This window comes from Eschrichtius robustus, chromosome 4, assembly GCF_028021215.1.
Source record: "Eschrichtius robustus isolate mEscRob2 chromosome 4, mEscRob2.pri, whole genome shotgun sequence".
NCBI lineage: Eukaryota > Metazoa > Chordata > Mammalia > Artiodactyla > Eschrichtiidae > Eschrichtius > Eschrichtius robustus.
Window position 1 is genome coordinate 92,922,181 of NC_090827.1, and position 7,775 is coordinate 92,929,955.

At 41.9% G+C, this 7,775-nt stretch overlaps 1 pseudogene; it reads left to right on the plus strand.

Annotated features, from left to right (window-relative positions):
• The first annotated feature begins 4,613 nt into the window (after window positions 1–4,613).
• On the plus strand, window positions 4,614–5,070 carry LOC137763796 (galectin-1 pseudogene; annotated as a pseudogene).
• The last annotated feature ends 2,705 nt before the right edge of the window (window positions 5,071–7,775 follow it).

Below are 7,775 nucleotides of genomic sequence, written 5' to 3' on the forward strand. Positions count from 1 at the left end.
GCTGGAAACTTTTGGGCTTCCCTGGTGGCGCAGTGGTTGAGAATCTGCCTGCCAATGCAGGGGCACGGGTTCGAGCCCTGGTCTGGGAAGATCCCGCGTGCCGCGGAGCGGCTGGGCCCGTGAGCCACAATTACTGAGCCTGCGCGTCTGGAGCCTGTGCTCCGCAACAAGGGAGGCCGCGATAATGAGAGGCCCGCGCACCGCGATGAAGAGTGGCCCCCCGCTTGCCACAACTAGAGAAAGCCCTCGCACAGAAACGAAGACCCAACACAGCCATACATAATAAATAAATAAATAAAAATAAAATAAAGCTGGAAACTTTTCCGGTGGTCCTGCTCCACCCAGGGTTGGCTTCTTTACCAATGGCTCAACTAGCTCAAATAGCTTGACAAGCCTGGTTTGGCCACTTAAAGAACTTCTTAGAGTTTCCTCTAGTTGCTCTCCTGAAGCTAAGATTTCCCATGCAAACTTGGCAGTGCAGCCAGAGGCTCAGTACAACTCAAGGGCGCAAAGATTGTCTCTCAGACCTTTGATGGCTGCCTGAAACCTACTTCTCTTGTTCTGTATGTTTTACATTTAAATAAAATCCTCACATGAATATACTCTATGGAATCTGCTAGGTCTTTCAAATATCCAAACAGTGGAAAACATTACAACACCACACTGACTACTCTGGGTAAGAGTGGAATATTATTTCAGGCAAGTCTAACATGGATAGAAGGTGTGGTAAGTTTGGTAAGCAACTCCAACATGGGTGAAACTACAGAAGATAAGACAATATTGAATAGGTAACGCAGAACAGACCCAGCACATGACTCCATACCTCCCTGGAGGTGCCAGTGTTTATAAGGTTCAAGCACCTATTTGATCCAGCTGAAGGAAAACCTGGTGTGATCTTCATTCTGTGTTTTAATTGGGGGAATTTATAGGGCCCCCATGATGCCTGATTCTTCCTTTGTATCCTGCAGAAGGAAAACTGATCCCTGCGGGGAATATTTGCTTCAAGATTATTCTTGTTAAATGGAGTTAAAATGTATCCCTAGACTTTCTCGTATTTGTTGCTTCTCACAAATGTGCTTTTGTGGTAAGCTCAGGCATGTTCTTAGAAGGGAGATGATCTGGAGTTCAAATTCCACCTCTAGCACTAGCTAAATGTTACATCTTTTTTGGTACATTTTGGTACATTACAGTCCTTTTCCATAAAATGAGGATAATAACACTACTTACCTCATGGAATTTTATGTATTAATGAGACAATGCATGAAAAACATTAACACAGTGCTGCCTTGTAAGTGTTCAATAAAGGTTAGCTTATTTGATATTTCTAGTCACATGGTTAGACAGTCTAAATCTCCTCTACAAAGTCATTCTTGACAGAATTAATTTTGCACTAAGTTAATGCTAATGCTGTATAGCCCATGTGCTCTGAATATCCAGTCCAGAAGTCATATTTAACTGGTGAAATTTAACATATGTAGCACTAGACTTAAAATGACTGCTTGCCTTAAAAATCAATGTGACCAGGGCCATTTCTGTACGTGGTCCCAGGAAATATCCTTATGACTATCCAGTTTCCTTTTTTTGGAGATCATTAATATGCTCTTTCCTGGACATTATATAGTAAAATATGCATCCAAGTCCCAGGCAGACATCATTGGTCACTGTTTCTGCACTGTAGAATGCAGCGTTGCTTTGTGTTCATACTTTTTTCTTTATTTGAGATAAAATCATTGTAATTCAAATTTCAAAGGGGTTCTTTTTTGTTTAGGTGAACACTTGAATAAGGACTTTTACTTTATATCTTATCACTGCCATATCTCTTGAAGATTTCTGTGGGAAAGTGAAATAGTTTTATTTATTTATTCTATAAATTATTAATTTATTAATTCTATAGTTTTAAAGATAAAACTATTTATAGAATTAACAACAAATATAGAGGTTCAAACCTTGAAACATTCACTATGAGTGTCCATTTGACTTTGAAATCAGACACTGACACTTTACAAATATTCAGCTGATACTAAGTAAAATGGTAGCATTTGCTTTAGAGTTAGAAAACATGCATGCATAGTGCAAGATTTAAATATACCTGACCTGTGTTATTCATTTTGAAATACTTCTTTGTGTGAGACGAGAGGGCAGCCTACATGATTATTAGCTTCAGAGCCATTTAAAGTATTTGAAAGGAAGTGCATTATTTGAGACTAGCACATAAAAGGAGATTGTCAAGACTTGGTGAAATTTTATTAATGACTCAGGTGATTTAATAAAGCATCCTACCCACCGAAAGCTCAAATCTGTTTGGTAAGAATTATATTTTTGAATTGAAAATTAAATATTTCCAGGGTGATTTTGCCCTTTTGAAAGAACCAGTGAGTAGAAAGAATCCACCTTCCTTTCCTATTAAGTTAAATGTCACCAAAGTCACTAGTACCTTAGTTTCTTTTTAGAAAATTCAAGTAATTAGAATTGTTAGAACTCTCTAAACTTTTAAAAATAAATGATTGAGTTTGTGTATGAGATATCAAATTTATGAGAAATCTGACCATCACAAAAAATATTGTTTGATAGGAATACGTTAAGAATAAACAACTAAGAAGGCATTTTAAGAAGACGCCGAAGGAAGAGCCTGAACTTATCTCCTCCCACAGACAGAAGAGATAAATACCTACATGTGGATTAATTCCCTCAGAAGAGAACCTGAAAACTAGTTGATTACCTGTTTCACAACAAAGAATAAAAAGGACTACATCAGCATGGGTAGGAGGGGCAGAGAAAAGTTCTCACCCAAAACCCCGCCCCTGGCCTGGCCACACACAATACAGAGGGATCTTATTAGAAAGGCTTTTCTCCTGGGGGAGCAAGTGTGAGACCCCACATCAGACACACGGGCCCAAGGATTCTACACCAGACAGCTGAGTCCCCAAAATGCCTGGCTTAGAAAACTAATGGGGCTAATGTCCAAGGGTCCAAAAAAGCTATTGGAAACTGAGACTCCCCTCTTAAAGGGCTCACATGCAATCCTTCTCACTCAGAGACCCTGCAAAATATCAGCGGTTTGAAAACTGCTGAGACTCTTTGTGAAGGAGAGTTGTTTGCAAATCAAAAAGCATCAGTTGGGGGGGCGGTGCAGGGGGTGTAACATGGTGGTAATACTCGTAGGAGTCACTGGCAGAGGCCATTGTGTTCCTCACCTCACCTGCTAGCACAGACCTGAGAGCTTGGATGCACTACCCTGCCACAAAGCTGAAGCTGGAGAGCTCTGGCAGCTGCAGCATCCCCCCACACCCTGACTGGGGTGGCATAAATAGCCATGGCATTCTCCTGCTCCCTAACTAAAGTCTGCAAGTGTGGGTGGCTGTGACACTCCCCTGCCCCCCTGGCTGGGACTGGAGAACATAAGCAGTCATAATATTCTCCCACTCCTGGCCTAATGTCTGACTCATGTGCACAGACAAAGCACTTTCGTACTGCATTGCTGAAGCCCAGGGGTGGGTGCAGTCAAGACATTTTCCTGCTGCCTTCTTGAAGCAAGAGAGCAAGTCCCACCACCTATAATCTCCAGCTACCTAGCTAAAGCCAGTAGGTGCATGCAATCCGCATAGGGGACACTACTGGCTGGCCTGGCCCTGGTGGCCACGGGGGCTAGTGTTCTTGAACTCCACGACACTGGAGCAATCGGAAAGACAGCTCTTGGCAGGCCACCATACCCAGGGCCCTGCACAGACAGCAGACTGAAACATAACCCCGTCTTATATGAAAAAGGCTTATTTACTTAGCCTGGAGCTTCATCCTGAGGGACAGGCTTCAGGTTTCCCACATACCTAGAGGCTAAGGAGGTGCTCCCAGGGACTGTAAGCAGGGAGACACCGTCCTTGCACACCCCCTTGGCCTCATTAGGGCTTGATGAGGCTCCTCAGAAAGGAGCTGATACACTCACCAGGAGCCCCCGTTTTTGCAACCACAGCCGAGGAGACACCTACGGATCTTCTGGTCTGGAGGCCAGCAGGGATTACAGAGTCCTGTCTTCCTCACGTAGTAGCTGACCCACAACTGAGCCTGATGAGTGCCCTGAGCTCCAACCAGCCCACACATAGATCAATCCACACCCAGGATGGGCAAGTGACTCCAACCCTCTCTTCCTCATACAGCAGTCACAGCCCTATCGCAGGCACACATAGATCAATCCACACCCAGGATGGGCAAGTGACTCCAACTCTCTCTTCCTCATACAGCAGTCACAGCCCTATCACAGGCACACATAGATCAATCCACACCCAGGATGAGCAAGTGACTCCAACCCTCTCTTCCTCATACAGCAGTCACAGCCCTATCACAGCCACACATAGATCAATCCACACCCAGGATGGGCAAGTGACTCCAACTCTCTCTTCCTCATACAGCAGTCACAGCCCTATCACAGCTGGCGGGCACCTACAGCCCACATGAGGGATGGCCATAGAGTGCCTGGTTCTGGTGGCCAGAGGAGACTGCACTTCTGGGCCACACAAAATAGCTTCTAAAGAACACCACTCTTTCAAGACCAAGGCTCTCCAGTAGAGTCTTCAGACAACTGGTGCCCAAGTCCCAGGAACATCCTCCTCTCCTCAATCATGGTCTGTGGTCTTGTCATCAGCAACCTGAATCTCAAACCTGGGGGGGTGCCTCAGAGTGCTGGGCAAGGTGGCCCTGGACACCAAGAGCTTCGTGCTGAACCTGGGCAAAGATGGCAACAACCTGTGCCTGCACTTCAAACCCCGCTTCAATGAGCACGGGGACACCAACACCATCGTGTGTAACAGCAAGGATGGCGGGGCCTGGGGTGCCGAGCAACAGGAGTCTGTCTTCCCCTTCCAGCCTGGAAGTGTTGTGGAGGTATGCATCTGCTTCGACCAGGCAGAGCTAACCATCCAGCTGCCTGGTGGATACAAATTCAAATTCCCCAACTGCCTCAACCTGGAGGCCATCAACTACCTGGCGGCCAATGGCGACTTCAAGATCAAGTGCGTGGCCTTTGAGTGAAGCCAGCCGGCCCATGGCCCCCAATAAAGGCAGATGCCTTTGCTCCCCCTGGAAAAAAAACTGACGGAGGTATCCGCTTTCCGTAATACATGTAGACAAACACAGAGAGACAGGCAAAACAAGGAGACAGAGAAATATATTCCATATCAAAGAAAAAGGCAAATCCCCAGAAAAATACTTTAATGAATCAGAGATAAGCAACCTACTTGACAAAGCATTCAAAATAATGTTCATAAAGACACTCACTCCCAGTGCAGCCAAAATTAAATTAATTAATATAAGAAAGAAAATTAATTATAAAAAAAAAAAAAGACACTCACTGATCTCAGGAGAAGAAAGGGATGAACGTGGCAAGAAGCCAACAAAGAGAAACTATAAGAAAGTACTGAAGAGAAGTTATAAGTGAAATGAAAAACACATTGGAAGGGTTCAACAGCAGAATGGATAAAACAGAAGCAGATTGGGAGTCTGGGACTGACATGTACACACTGCTATTTTTAAAATAGGTAACCAACAAAGACCTACTGTATAGCACAGGGAACTCTGCTCAATATTCTGTAATAACCTAAATGGAAAAAGAATTTGAAAAGGAAAGATACATGTATATGTATAACTGAATCACTTTGCTGTACACCTGAAACTAACACAACATTGTTAATCAACTAAAAACAAAAAGAAGCACAAAACAAGCTGAAAGACAAAGCAATGGAAAACACCCAGACAGAGCAGCACAATGTAAAAAAAGAATTAAAGAAATGAGGATAACATAGGGGACCCTGGAACAACATCAAGTGGAATAACATTTGCATTATGGGGGTTTCAAAAGGAGAAGAGGAAGAGAAAGAGAAATTTCTCTAATTTGTATTTAAAGAAATAATGGCTGAAAACTTTCCTAATCTGGGGAAGGAAACAGATATTCAGTTCCAGGAAGCCCAGAGTGTTCCAAATAAGACAAACCCAAAGAGCAACACACTGAGACACATTGTTATTTAAATGGTAAAAGTTAACGATTAAGAGAGAATTGTAAAAAGAAAGAAGCAAGAAAAAAAACAACTTATTATGTACTAGGGACAACCGATAAGGCTATCAGCACATTTTTCAGCAGAAATTTTACAGGCCAGAAGGGAGTGACATGACATATTCAAAGTGCTGAAAGGAAAAAAACTGCCAAACAAGAATTCTCTACCTGGCAAGGTTATCATTCTGAATTAAAGAACAGATTAAGGTTTTCTAGATAAGCAAAAGCTAAAAGAGTTCATCACCACTAAACTGGCCTTATAAGAAATGTTAAAGGAACTCCTCCAAACTAAAAAGAAAAGGCACTAATTAATAAGAAAACATATGAAAGCAAAACTTTCACCGGAAAAGGTAAATAAATGCTAGAGATAGTAAATCAATCTCTTATAAAACAAGTAGCAAAGTAAAAGTCAAAAGTAGTAAAATTAATTAAAAATACAATAATTATTCAAGGGATACATAAAATAAAAAGATGTAAAACGAGACATCAAAAATATAAAATTAAGGAGGTGTTAAAATATAAAGCTTTGGAATGTGTTCAAAATGTAAGTAAATGAATAAATAAACAAATAAATGGAAATAGATACTGTACTCATAGATTGGAAGAACCAAAATTGTGAAAATGTCCATACTACCGAAAACAATCTACCAATTCAATGTAATCCCTATCAAAATACCAATGGTATTTGTCACAGAACTAGAAAAAAAAAATCCTAAAATTTGTGTAGAGCCATAAAAGATCCCAAATAGCTAAAGCAATCTTGAGAAAGAACAAAGCTGGAGGTATCACAATCCTTGATTTCTAACTGTATTACAAAGCTACAGTGGTACGTTACTGACACAAAAACAGACACATAGATCAATGGAATATAATAGAGAGCACAGAAATAAACGCATGTACTAATGGTCAATTAGTCTACAACAAAGGAGGCAAGAATATACAGTGGGCAAAAGACAATCTCTTCAATAAGTAGTGTTGGGAAAACTGAACAGCTACACGCAAAAGAAACAGGGCCACTTTCTTACCACATATACACAAATAAACTCAAAATGGATTAAAAACTTAAATGTGAGACCTGAAATCATAAAAGTCCTAGAAGAAAATGTAGGCAGGAAGCTCTTTTACATCAATCTTAGCAACATTTTTTGAATATGTCTCCTCAGGCAAGGGCAATAAAAGCAAAATAAACAAATGGGACTACATCAAACTAAAAAGCTTTTTCACAGCAAAGGAAACCATCAACAAAACAAAAAAGGCAACCTACTGGATGGGAAAAGATATTTGAATATGACATATTCTGTAAGGGGTTGATATTCAACATATATAAAGAACTCATACAACTCAATATCAAGAAAAGAAACAACCCAATTAATAAGTTGACAGAGGACCTGAATAGACATTTTTCCAAAGAAGACAAAGAGGGCTTCCCTGGTGGCGCAGTGGTTAAGAATCCACCTGCCAGTGCAGGTGACATGAGTTCGAGCCCTGGTCCGGGAAGATCCCACAGGCCGTGGAGCAACTAAGCCTGTGTGCCACAACTACTGAGCCTGAGCTCTAGAGCCCACGAGCCACAACTACTGAGCCCACGTGCCTAGAGCCTGTGCTCCGCAACAAGAGAAGCCACTGCAATGAGAAGCCCGCATACCGCAACAAAGAATAGCCCCCGCTCGCTGCAACTTGAGAAAGCCCGTGCACAGCAACGAAGACCCAATGCAGCCAAAAATAAATAAATTAA